Genomic DNA, 14827 nt, shown 5'->3' on the forward strand with positions numbered 1-14827 from the left:
GTGGAGCCCATGAGCTAGTAGTATATAGATGAACCAACTCAAAGGACACTATCTAAGGTAACTGTCTGGTAACTGTCCAGTATTAGGGAAACCAGATGATGAATTCTGCTTTGGGAATTCTTATTATCTTTGAGGGAGTACAGTTTGAATGCAAAGCACAAAATGTATACTGTGTTATGTTTCTTTTATAAAGTAAAATTCTTACAATAAGCACCTGTGTTTTTTGGATTTTGGCTATCAAGACTAATAGGTTCCTTTTAATTTTATTTTTGTACTTGTTTTAACTTTTATTCTTAGTTACTTCCAAACATAAATGTTGTAATAAAATTAATAATATAATAATAATTTTTGTTTAGATTGTCTAGATATTACTTTGTCATTGTTTGTATAGACATGTACCTATTGGTATTGTTATTCTAAGACATTTGAGAGTAAATTATAGACAGGATTCCCCTTTATCCATTCACAGTTCAGTTTATGTTATCATATCAAGGACATTTACTTACATAACCACAGTAAAATAATCAACATCAGGAAAATAACATTAATTTGATAGGATTTGAAGATCTACAGAACTTCAAATTTTATGCGATCCCATTAATATCCTTTATAATAAATAAAAATTGGGGGATGCAAGGACTCAAGATTCAATCTAGGATTATCTGTTACATTTGCATCCCTCTTTGTCCTCTAGTTTGCAATAGTTCCTTAGTCCTTTTTCATCTCGAGAGTTTTGAAGATTATGGGCCAATTGTCCCGTAGAAGGTCCCTTCACCTGAGGACTGTCTGTTTTTCTGTGATTGTGGTCTGGTTATGCATTGGTAACAGGACTTGCAAAGTGCTGCAGTGTTCTCAGTGTATCCCATCATAAGCCACATGGCATCAATTTATCCCATTCTGGTGATGCTACTTGATCACTTGTTTACAGTGATGTCTGTCAGGTGTCTCAAAGGAAAAGTGATTGTTTCCTTCCCTGCAAGTAATAACTATCTTTTGGTGAGATTCTTTGAGATTATATACATTTTCCAGTTCTCAGGAAACTTACATTCACTCACTGGTTTTGACATCCACTGATCATTCTTGCCTAAATCAATTATTATTCTTATGAGTGCCATGTGGTGATTTTGTGATTCTGACATATGTTCCTTCTGTTCTTTCCATTCTTATTAGGTTTTATTATATTTTTAGTATAGTTTTCTCTTTTATTTAGCAATTCACTTATACGTGAAGTAACTCATAGATATTCACTTTATTTTGTGGGTTAAAATTATTACCAACATTTTGTATATTGATGTTCAAACTTTTTTTTTATTAAATGACAACTATGTACATTAATGCAAACATGGGGTACAGTGAAGTGTTTTCATATACAATTTGAAATATTTTCATCAAACTGGTTAACATAGACTTTGTGTCATTTACTTAGTTATTGTGTTAAAACATTTATACTCTAGTTCTAGATGCTCAAACATTTTGAACAGAGCTTTAAGAGGATAAAGATAACTGATCACTGTGCACTTGTTACTCTCTTTGCTCCTCTTCAGTGAAACATATTAGCTAATTTTGCAGTCCTATTTTAGGTATTAGGGTAATCCAGCAGAAGCTGTCATTGTCTCAACAGTAGGGTGCCAGTTCTGCCTCGGTGATTCACTGAAGTAGAGCTGAAGGAGTAGAAGTCACTCACTCCTTGGAAGCCAGGAGCGTTTTATTGTTCTTAACAGTGCTAAGAATGCCAATGACTCTGAAGCTGGGGAAAAAGGCTCTTAATGAGTTTGAGCATTTTAATGTACTGCAGGTTCCCAATTGTATGAATTTAAGAAGCTTAGCAATTCGGTATCTTCTGAATAATAGCATTTATTTTATACTCTAAATACTCCCGGGGAAGCCTGAATAACATTGCAGCTTCTTTGGTGTAATAGCTTTGGTGAGCTAATTGACTTGAACAGTGGAATTGCTCCTTTAAAAAAAAAAAAAAGCCACATGGTTTTGATTAATGAGCCCAGTAATAAATCATTAATCTTTGTTGCTCATAAACGATAGGAACAGTGTCTTGTTTCCCACCTCGTAAGGTATTTCTAGATTCTCTTGCTGATACAGTGGCCACATTTTAAGGATCTCATCATCAATTTAATATGCCCACCTCCACATAATTTAATATAATCTCTAGTAAGTTTGTACCTATGAGAAATGTAATGGGCTAAATTTTAAATAGTGATAATTGTTCTTTTATGAACATGACTATATTTAGTTAGTAGCTGCCCTCTTACAATGTTCTAATATTCTTTATGTAATAATAACTACAGAAATTATAGGGAATTACTGAGCTTACTTTATATACCTGACATTCTACTAAATTTTTAGTGTATCATACTTTGAATTCCTACAATCACCCTCTGAGGTTGTTAGTATTATTATCTCCATTTCTCAGTTCAGAAAATTTGCTGAGAAATGTTAATAACTAGTTAATATCAGGGCCACCATGATACTACATGTTCACAGATCATTCCTCTCCAGAATTTTCTAGAGGACTATGGACAAAATCATTTTTACTGACATAGAGATGTACAGATATATAGACAGCCCAAATTAACATTTGTTATAATGCATTTCTGAGGATTTTATATTTCAAGATTTAATTTTCACATTTATCATGTAGCTGAGACACACTGTAGGAAAAAATTAGATTTTCTAATCACCATTTTGAGTAAAATAGAATTTTGAGTAATGGACTATAAGAGTTAAGGGGTAGACATCTGTCTACATTGATAGCTACACTAATGTGCTAGCTTATGAAAAGTAGCACCTATTATTGAAATTAGGTTACAAAGTATCCACTAGGCTGACTCTGTAAGGCAGGCAGAGGTCATAACTGATCATGCCCTTGTCCTTAGAATTTAGCTCAGGGGTTGGCTGTATACTACAAGATGAATGAAATGTTGAATGAGTGAATGAATGAATGCTCAAGAGCATAAATGTCAAAAACAAGAGGATGATCCAAGTAGTAAAGGGTGATGAGTCAAAATTTGTAAATCAACATGTGATTTTTGAATTGAATTAGTATTTTGACCATGAATACTTCCAATTGTTCAAGTGTGATAGTTGCTAAATCACAAGATTCCTATAGATAAAAAAGCTGCAACTAAGAGAGAAACTAAGATGTATGCATTCCTTTTTCATTAATAATCTAAGCACTCTTGGTGATGTCATGTAACTCCCTGTTGAGTCACAGTAAGAGAAAGACTTTGCTCTTTCCCATCCATGAGTTTAAGAAAATTATAAATAATATACATGCCAAATAATATCTGGCAATGATGATGGAAAGTACTCTTTTAAAGGACAAAATTATTTTGCTTATTTGAATACCTTCACCTTCATGTGGAACTTCCTCTTTGCTGTTTTTCTACCAACGTCATAATGTTAATATCAGAAATGGAAGGATAACAGTAGCACTTTATTAGGTTCCTCTCCCATCCCACCCTGCATTGATGAACTAGTTTTCATTGTGAGATAAACACATACAGACATTCAGAACCTCCCCACATCATCCACCACATTTTTTTTTTTTTCCAAGCTGATATTAAAAATCACAGCACAGCAGACCTCATGTAGACTGTTCGGGCTCTCTTTGGAGAGACTGGGATTAAATAAATTTAGGATATTCCATCCTTCACTTAAACAGCAAAATTGTATGAATTTTTTTAAGTGCCAGCATAGAGCTGACTGCTTAGTTTATACCATGTGAAATATGCATGGTTTTTCAGAGCCAGTTTCCTGTAAAATTGACATTGTGCAATTTAGAAATAAAAGTAGATTCAAGCAAAACAGCAGCATAAAGGGATATTTTGTATAGAAACCTGCAATTTTTCCATTTCTATATACTAAACATACATTTTTTTCTCATGCAATACAGTTTAAAAAAATTAGAAAGGTAAAAACATACCTCAGTAACTTAGGAAATTTTATTGTTCCAGCCTCACAAATAAGGCAAACATATCTTCTTTTGCTGCCTCATTTCCTCGGTATGATGAAATTATTCTCATTCTTAGGAAGGTGAATTGTGCATTTTGTATACCTATAGGAATCCATTTCAGGAGGGATTGTCCAACTTGATCTCTCAGAAAGATTTGAGACAGCCATTACATATATGGAGGCTTCTGATTCAGATCAATTTGGATTTAAATTTTTGTTAGGCATCTTAGCAGCCATGTGACTGGGGTAATTATACAGCTTCCTATAACTTCAACCTTCTCACATGTAAAGTGGAGATGTTACTTCATTGATTGTTTTAAGAAATAAAAATATAATGAATTTAACTTTAAAGTATAATGCATGGCATATAGTAAACTCAGAGTTTATACTAGATAATGTCATAACATATGAAGGTCATAATATGTGTATGAAGTCTGAAAATTTAGTTCATGAACTTGCCACCATGCACTTATGTTGGCAGCACTGTGCAAACAACTCAGTAAGGCTTCATAACCTTGATATATTTGTGTTTCACAGCTATGCTCATGTTGTCATGCAGCAGTGTCTTGTTAAGTGTCATTCATTATTGTTATATGTTTTTGTGTACCCTTGTGAGAATGGCAGAGCTTGAATTAGAGCAATGAACAAAGTATTAAATTCCTTTCTGAAACTGGCAAGAGTGAAAGTGAAATCAGGAATATTTTGGTCCAAGTTTACAGGGATAATACCATGAAGAAAATGGCAGTGTACAAATGGATTAAATGTTTTTGTGAGGAGAGAGAAATTGCCACTAATGAAGAGAAGTTAGGGTGGCCACTAACATGCTGAACTAATGAAAACATTCCAAAAATTCATCAAATTGTACATTAAAGTCATCAGCTGACTGTAGGAAGCACAGTAGATCTGGTCACAATTGATAGAAAAAATTAAGGAAATCTTAACTGAAGATCTTGGCTTGAGTAAGGTGTGTGCAAAAATGGTCCCAGAGGAGCTCACTGATGAACAAAAGCAAAGGAGTATTAAAGTTTTCCAAGACCTTTTGGAGAAGCAAGATGATGTTATCACTGGTGATGAAATATTGGTGTACTACTATGACCCTGAAACAAAGTATCAAAGTAGACAAAGGAAATCGGCCAATTATCTATAACCAAATCAGTTCATCAGTCCAAATTGAGAGTTAAAAGAATGTCGCTAAACTTTTTTGATATCAGAGAGATTGTTCATTATGAATTTGTTCCACCTCCACAAACAGTTAACCAAGTCTAGTATTTGGAAGTGCTGAAAAGGCCGTGAGGAAAAGTTAGATGAAAACAATCTGAACTTTTTGCCAACAACTCATGACCCTTGCATCACAACAATGCACCAGACTTCATGTTACTGCTTGTGAGGGAATTTTTAGCCAGTAAACAAATAACTGTAGCAGAACATCCTCCATATTCACCTAATCTGGTACCCAATAACTTTTTCTTTACTAGAAAATAAAGGAAACACTGAAAGGAAGACATTTTTATGACATTCAGGACACCAAGGGTAATACAATGATATTTCTTACAAGCATTCAAGAAAAAGAGTTCCAATATTACTTTAAAGGGTGGACTAGGTGCTGACATTGGTGCATAGCTTCCGAAAGGGAGTTATTTGAAGGTTACCATAATGGTATTCAGAAATGAATATGTAGCACTTTTTCCAAGATGAATTTATGAACTTGATTGTCAAATTGTCGTATGAATCCTAACAATAAATAATTCGTGTAAAATTATATTAATTCCATGTTATAATGAATATTTTATATGAGTAAGTCCTATGTAATATTTTGGATATACTCCTAAAGTATTATTTGTTATTTATTGGAAGTTCAAATTTAATAGGGTATTTTATAACAGATAGGCAGCCTTAATTTTATAGGACATAGTGTTTGCCACATGAGTTCTGTTGCATAATTCCAGGAGTCACCATCTGTGTTGCGTTTTGGGGTTGTCATTTCAATAAACTACAATGAGAATAGTTGCCCTTAACATCTTTTACATCTCACTGATACATGAGTAATATGGGCATAAGTAACCCTCAGTGAGTTTAAGCTGTCATATTCTAGGCAGAAGATACAAAAAGGTTTTGCATTCATTCTATATTTATATGTGTTGTGATTATTACAGATAGAACTAGTAGGGTAACATAGCAAACCTATGGCTATTGTCATGCCTTAGCCATAATTCAGCAGGTGTTTGGAGAATGATTATGGTCATTATCACCAAATCAGGGAACAACTTTCTTTCACAGCAGATTGGATAAAATAGACAGCCCTGGAGAGCCCCTTTTAGAGTGGTGAATTAGACTCTGAGAAAATGTGTGATTTGTTTACAATATTGAGTAGTTCTCTATAGTTTTTTTTCCTGTTGTTACTTTTTGACCATCAGGACCCTGAGTACAAAACATACATATCTGTGATATAGTAATATATTATAATAAAACTATAGAGAGATCTCAATATTGTAAAATGTTAATTTAGCATTTTCTCACAGGAGAAACCATCACATCAGGGCTGATAACTGGTGATACTGAGCTCGAGTTCATGAGGTGCATGTGGAGGGAGAAGTCAAGGAAAGCCAGGCATCCAATCTGGCCACCTGTTCCAAGACCACAGGTAATTCAAACTGAGTCATAAAGATTCAAGATGCTCATTTAACCATTCACTGCTCATATTAATTCAAGACTGCTCAATTGATCTCAACATAAAAGCTAGTCCAGGCCTTATGGAAGAGCACAAATGACCAGATTGTCAGGAGCACTGGGCATCATTTCATGATTAAGCCCCTGCTGAGTTTGTTGTCTAGAATTAAATCCTCCAATTGAATTTGAGAAAGTGAATTCTAGTTGCTGATGCAATGCTTACATTGTATCTGAAATAATTAAATGCTCCTTTAAAAAAAGATGTTCCTTAGGGAAATTGCTCTTATTTATTCTTATTTTAGAGCAATTATTCTTATTGTTTGGGAGGAATAAGAAATTATTTTTATTATTTGGGAGGAATAATTGTCAGGCACTCTCCTCTAACCCCATCACCATATGGAACTAGGAAAAGGAAAATCACCTTTTTTCTTTTAGTGGAAGAAGAAGGCAATTGAAAACATAAGGTCCCTTTCACTGCTTAGCAAATAGGTCGGAGGGCCTGTTCATTAGGTACTATTTAGCTGTGAAAGCCTACTTCTTGGCAGATTTTCTTTATTTTTCCTTTTGCTCTTTAATATGTGACTTTGGGTGTTTACTTCTGGAACACCTATCTTAAGGTAAGGCTGTACATGTCTGCCTGGTCAAAGGGCTAGCTTTGTGGCTAGTGTGTGCAGAAGTCCCAGTGTGAAGGTCAGAGCTTCACAGCAATACAATGCGTGTGCTAGTCATGGGTTCTCCAGGGAAACAGACCTATATTCTCTGGCTTTCTCTGTCTGTCCCTCTCTCTCTCATTATACGGAATTGATTCATGAGATTATGGAGGCTGACAGTCTCACGATCTTCAGTCAGCAAGCTGGAGACCCAGGAAAGCTGACAGTATAGATCCATTACAAAGACTGGCAGGCTCAAGACCTAGGAAAAGTCAGGGTCTAAAGAGACTAAATAAATAAATAAATAAATAAATAAATAAATAAATAAATAAAAGGTCCTAGCTTGAAGATAGAGAGACAGGAGGAATTCCTTCTTAACTCTAGAAACAGTCAGGCTTTTTGTTTTATTCAGGCTCACAACTGATTAGATGAAGTCTACCCACATTAAGAAGGTCAATCTGCTTTCAGTTTAGAGGTTAAACTCCTCCAGAAACAGCCTAACAGAAACACCCAGAATAATGTTTGACCACATTTTTGGGCTCACAATGGCTCAGTTGAGGTCATACATAAAATTCGCAGCCATGTAAATACTGAAACAAATACTGTGGCTTCCTCCAGATCTCATCTAGGGGAGCTGCAAGTCTTACAGATAAGCACAAGATGCTGGTGATATCACTAGAAGAGTGACAACTCCTTTGTACAAAGTTTTTTGAGGAGCTACTATTTTCCATAATGGCTGTACTAACTTGCATTCACACTACTAGTTAGAAGAGTTCCCTTTTCTCAGTATCCTCACCAACATGTGTTATTTTTCATCTTTTTCTTATTTTTTAATTCTTTAGTAAATCATAACTGTACATTAATGCATTTATAAGGTACAATGTGCTGATTTGATATAGAATGTAGAGTGCTTACATCTAACTGATTAACATAACCATCTCTTTGCTTATTTATTTGTTGTGCTAAAACATTCCTACTCTATTCTTAATAGTTTAGAAATACATCATTGCATTATGCACATTAGGTTAGGTCCCCCCAAATACCCTCCCTCCTTGCCTCCTCTCTCCATCCTCTTCCCTCCTTTCTGGGCTATTGTTATGTTTTACCATTCCTATGAATGTGTAGGTGATTATATACTGATTTCATAGGAGTATTGAATACATTGGGTACTTTTTTTTCCATTCTTGAGATACTTTACTAAGAAGGATATATGCCAGCTCCATCCAGGTAAACATAAAAGATGTGAAGCCTTTATCTTTATATGGCTGCCTAGTATTCCATATATTTTTAATCTTTTTGATAATAGCCATTCTAACTGGGATGAGATGTAATCTCACCATGGTTTTGATTTCCATTTCCCTGATAAATAGTGATATTGAGTGCTTTCTCATATAATTGTTGGTCATTTGTATGTACTTTTTATTTTTTGAGAAATATCTATTAAGATAATTTTCCCAACTTTTTAATTCAGATTATTTGAATTGAGTTCCTTATGTATTTGAGATGCTAATTCCTTGTCAAATGAATAATTTGCAAATACTTCAGGTTGTCTGTTCACTCTCTTGATTGCTTCCTTTGTTGTCAAGAAGCTATTTAGTTTGATATAATATCTTTTCTATTTTGCTTTTGTTTACTGTATTTTTGAAGTCTAATCTATAATTTCTTTCTCCAGGCCAATGTTTGAAGCTTTATCCCTATGTTGTCTGCTAGAAATTTTATAGTTTCATGTCTTACATTTAAGTCTTTAATCCATTTTGAGTTTATTTTGTATATGATAAGTGTTTAGTTTATTCTTCTTTATATGAATATCCAGATGTTCAGACACTATTTAAAAATGCAAGATATATACAGGGTGTCCATAAGGTTCATGTGCAATTCAAAATAATTTTACACTGTAAATTGTACACACACTTTATGGACACCTTGTATATATATGTACATACACATGGTGATACTATTCAACCATAAAAAATGTAGAGATCTAAAAATAGACCTGCCACTCGATCCTACAATTCCTCTACTAGGTATATATCCAGAAGACCAAAAATTACATTATAACAAAGATATATGTACCAGAATGTTTATTGTACCCCAATTCATAATTGCTAAGTCATGGAAGAAGTGCCCATCACCTATGAATGGATCAATAAATATGGTATATGTATACCATGGAATATTATGAAGCCTTAAAGAAAGATGGAGACTTTACCTCTTACATGTTTAAATGAATGGAGCTGGAACATATTCTTCTTAGCAAAGTATCTTAAGAATGGAAGAAAAATTATCCAATGTACTCAGTTTTACTATGAAACCAATTTATAGCTTTCTTATGAAAGCTATAACCCAATTATAGCCCCAAAAGAAGGGGAAAGGAGAGAGGGAGGTGAGGGGGTGTGGAGGATGGATGGAAGGAGAGTAATTGGTAGGACCACACCTACAGTGCATCTTACAATTGTACATGTGAAATTTACTAGGTGTAAAATATAAATGTCTTAACACAATAACTAAGAAAATGCTGTGAAGGGTATGTTGACCCGTTTGATGAAAGCATTTCAGATTGTGTGTAAAACCAGCACATTGTACCCCATGATTGCATTAATGTACACAGCTATGATTTAATTTTTTTTAAAAAGGGAAAATCTATCATTTACAGCAACATGGATGAACCTGGAGGACATTATTTTTAAGTGAAATGAATCAGGCCCTGAAAGATAAATACTGTATGAGAACTCACATGTGTGAGAACTAAAAAAAAAAATGAGCTCATGAAAGTAGAGAGTATAATGGCTGTTACTAAAGGCCGCAAAGCATAGAGGGAAGGGGAGATGGGGAGATATATTGGTTAAAACATATAAAATTACAGCTAATTAAGAGGAATGAGTTCTAGTGTTCTATAGCACTGTAGGGTGACTATAGCTAACAATAATTTATTTATATTTTCAAATAGAAGAGAGGATTTTGAATATTCCCAACCCAAGGAAATGATAAACATTTCAGGTGATGAATGTATTATTATTATTACCCTGATTTGATCATTACACATTACATACATCCATCAAAATATCACTCTCTACCCCTTACATATGTACTATTACTATGTGTCAAGTAAAATTTTTATGTTGTTTTAAAAAGAACTTGATAGGGGCTAGGCACAGTAGCTCATACCTATAATCCCAGCACTTTGGGGAGCCTAGGTGGGATGGTCATATTTGAGCCTAGGAGTTCAAAATCATGCTTGTCAACATAGTAAGACCCTATCACTTACATAAGATTATCATATATATAAAATCAACTGGGTTAGTGGCATACCCCTGTAGTCCCAGCTACTCAAGAGGCTGAGGTGGGACAATTGTTTGATCCCAGCAGTCTGAGGCTGCAGTGAGCAATGGTCTTATCACAGCAGTTTAGCCTGGGTAACAAAGTAAGATGAAAATTGGTCTTCCCATCTCAGATAAATTAATCAAAAAAAAATAATAACTAAGCCTCACAGGGTATTATGTTATAAAAGGAAATACATAGCAATATCTCTAAAGCAGTGTTACTCAAAGTTTGTTCCACCAACTGATACTGTCCATGATGAAATATATCAGAAATTGAAAGTAAGCATTTAAGATATGTCATAATGATTTGACATTGACAAAACATCAAATCTGAAATGTAATTTTGTGTCTGTTGAAAGTAATAATAAAAGTGGGAACTTGCATTTTGCTTATCTTTTGATTTTATTTTCTACTGACTAATTATTTTATTATGCTCTAAAATGATTGGCCCATGAAGATTAGAATGAAAAGGTTTCCTATCCCAAGTACCTTGAGAAAAATTTCCCTAACAGTCTTTATTTAAAGCCAATACTGTGCCTACTTCCAGATCATTTAAATGTCATTTCATCAAATGTGTGCCCTCAGGTTGTTGTTAGGTTTTGAGATTGTGTTCTGCTAACAGACATCTTCAGAACTGGGTGTATATATTAGCCATAATGCATATTCAAAAAACAACCCCACGCATAACCTTTGATGGAGATGCTGGAAATGTTTTCTGTCCTCCACGAATATTAATTTGCTTAGCAATCTTGCAATGTTCTAAAATAATGAAATTGTCTTAAACTGATCAAAAGCAAATGAATGTCAACAAATCCTATTATGGCAGTTTACATATACTAAAAACCTGAGGGAAAGAAAGTCATTTGCAAAAAATTGAATTATTTACATATTCTTGCATAAAATGACAGATCTGTGCTCCTATTAACAATGGAGAAGATACTTTTTTTATTTGTTCATGAGCTTTTGGCAAAACTAAACAATAAATCTAGAAATCTCTCTACAGATGAAAAGATGTTAAAACAGATGACACTGTAAGTTACTTATAGTGACATGGCCAATTAAATGTACTAGAACTAAATGTATGAATTGCAGTCATACTTTATCCTTTGTAAAGTACATACTTTACAAACAGGTGTATGCACAGTATTCGTTCAGTAACTATGTGAGGAACTCTTTTTTTCTCGTCATAGTTTGTATCTCAAGCTAATTGATGACTAGGCCAAAGTGAATAAAACAAGACATTCAGATATATTAATTTTCCATTGAACTAAAACCTATTGTTTACTGGTCATTGGATTTCAAAAGTAAAGTCAGTATCATAAATTGTTAGCAACACTGAACCAAATATAAAAGGATATGGATTCTATTTCTAGCCAGTTACTAATTAACCTGGTTTTGGGAAAATCCTAAGCATGTCTCTAGCTTTTGTTTTTTCAATTTGTTAAATTATAAGATTGGAGAAGTTGCCTCCTTATGTCCATTCTGGAGCTAAGTGCCCATGAAAAATAGTTAATAACAAAAATAAGACTTTTAAGACCTTTTTGAGATTGCAGTTATCACATGAGAAATCCTTCTGGGTAGTTAAAAGGAAAGCATGCCTTAGTTCACAGTGCCAATAAAGCTTTTGAAAATGACCATCATTTACATAAGTCTGATATATAAATAAAATTGAATGTAAAAATATAAGCATAAGTATTATTTTAACGTGCATTTTATGCAGAACATAAATTCTATTGTCAACAAATATATTCAAGACTAATACTACATTTCAAAAGACAGAATAAATAACACTGCCCCATGTCATATTCTTTCTGTGAATACAAATTAAGCAATGACACCATCCAATGCTATATTGTCTCTGTGAATATAAATTAAGGAGATGTCCTTGTTATTTGAATTTGGATTCAGAACATAGCTTACTGGGCAATCCCTTATGTACTAAGCTCTGTGTGTCTGTGGTGCATCATTTTGAGAAGCTGTAATGCATTCAACACTTAGGAAATTTGGAAATGAATTTGCATGAGGGCAAATTGGTGCACTGCTGCCTAGAGAAAATGGTAAGATCAGTACAGTTCTCTGGGACAATGACATAGGTTGCTTGTGGTTATTTAGCCTGATGATTGAGAACACAAGGGTGCAGAATATTGGGTCAATTCCTACCCATTCATAGGACTACCATTTTCTGTGACCCACTCACTGGTAAGCTCTTGGTGGATGAGGAACTCCCCAAAAATAGGGCATGTGCTTCTCATAGAATTTGAATAGTGGGACTCAGAAGTTACAGCATAAGAAAGTTTTCCCTTTCTCCATCTTTTCCCCATTTCCAGGAAAAAGAGTCAGTCAGTGTTAATGTACTTCTGACACCTCTGTCAGTCCTGAGTCCCATTTGCAACAAAGAGAGAGCAACCAGATATGCTAGATCCTTCTGCCAACAAACAATATTTAGTTATATTTAAAAATATTGAGATAACATATTAAAGATAATTAAAGATAACATAAAGTTATCTTTTTAAATGAATTTACTTAAGCCCCATAGATATGTTCACTTAGAAACTAATTTTAAATAACTAATAACACATGGCTGGAAAAATTGCCAAGATTTGATATTGCAAATGATTGAAGTGTGGAAAACATTGGGCTGGTGGAAAATACACTGAGCTGGAAGATAGAAACTTTGGTTGCTAATTTTAATTTTAACCTTGTCCCTAATTATTGGCTTGTTCTTGGGTGAGATAATGAGTCTTTCATGCCTCCATTTCCTCACTATTCAATAAATACGATGATATTTGCCAAAGTAACTTAGGAGTGATGATGTGAAGGTTAAAATTTGTTGAATAGTGAAAATCTATAAAATTAAATAAAAGTTCTATGTAAATAAGGTTCTTATTGTGTGTTTGAAACACAACAAAACAAAAACAAAGATCAAAACCACTTAGGTAAGGATAATGATATCTCTGTTTTTTCTCTAGGACCATGCCATTTGGTAGTGTTGGGTTGTGTAATGATTGTGGTGTGTGAATGAGAGAGAAAGAGAGACTAACTTCAATTCTGTGATCTCTTCGTTCGTACTACGGCTAAACATTAAAGACTCTAGTTGTCTTTGTCATGTTGATTGTGTTTATTTTTACTATATTCTATAATGCTAAAATTTTGAAAAATAAAGTATGTTAAAAAAATAAAACTAAGTATAGATCTTATTCATTCCAAAGCTTAATAAAAGCATTATTATGACCTTAGTGTTTAGAACTGTTAAAAATAGTGGAATTTAGCTTTATACCAAAATTGTTTCTTGACCTGAAATAATATTTGAAATCTGCTCATTGTACTTTTCCATTGTGTTTAAAACCACACATTTTCCAACTTTACTCTGATGTCATCTCTTCACAAAAGATATTTTATTTCTAATAGACTTCAGAATTTCTTTATTGATTTAATCTCTTACTTATCCTTGAAATTATGATGACTGTTTTGATTTAAATATAATAGGTCAATTAAATATCTAACATTTTTGCATTAATGATGAATTATGTCAGGTTTAGGGTTGTGTTTTATTTTGAATGTCAGTACAACTAAGTTCTAACATTAATTTATTATACGAAATAGAGAGTATTCATACCCCTAGAACTGACACTGGCGATTGTGATTTGGTTTCCCATTCTATTAAGCAAAACTTATTGAACTGTTATTCCTGCTGAGTTAGAAAATGATAGACATCATAATCATATTTGTGTATAAATATTCATGCTTGGTCTAGGACAGCAATGCTCAAACTTGAGCAGTTATCAAAATCACCTGGAGAGCTTGTCCAAACACAGATTGCTTGGCCCATGCTCAGAGTTTCTGATTTAGGTGTTCTGGGGGAGGCCTAAGAGTTTGTATTCCTAATAAGTTCCCAGGTATTGGTGCAGCTGAGTTTGCAGTTCTGGGACCGCACTTTGAAACTCCTTGGTCTAATGGAAGGCAAGACAGCAGGGCAGGGAAACACATGGATTTGCCGATAGGCCCAGATTTCAGCCCTGGCTGTCACCAATATGAGCTGTGTATCTTGGACAAGTTAGGAATCAGTTTTTTCATCTATAAATGGCAATTATATTTATTGGGACTATTGAATGAAATAATGCCTATTAAGTGCTTCAAACAATGCCTAACATGGTCTGAGCTCTCACTACATAGAACATCAGTAATTAGTGTTGATGATAGTTATAGTGTTTGTGGAAGCTG

The 14827-nt window shown here is 33.9% G+C and overlaps 1 protein-coding gene across 1 annotated transcript in view; it reads left to right on the forward strand.

The window, feature by feature from the left end:
• Window positions 1-14827, forward strand: part of RBMS3 (RNA binding motif single stranded interacting protein 3) — a 570468-nt gene that overhangs the window by 308149 nt on the left and 247492 nt on the right. The gene's annotated exons all lie outside the window — the stretch shown is intronic.

The sequence above is a fragment of the Otolemur garnettii genome, unplaced genomic scaffold (assembly GCF_000181295.1).
Source record: "Otolemur garnettii isolate 467f Iridium unplaced genomic scaffold, OtoGar3 scaffold00002, whole genome shotgun sequence".
NCBI classification, from domain to species: Eukaryota; Metazoa; Chordata; class Mammalia; order Primates; family Galagidae; genus Otolemur; species Otolemur garnettii.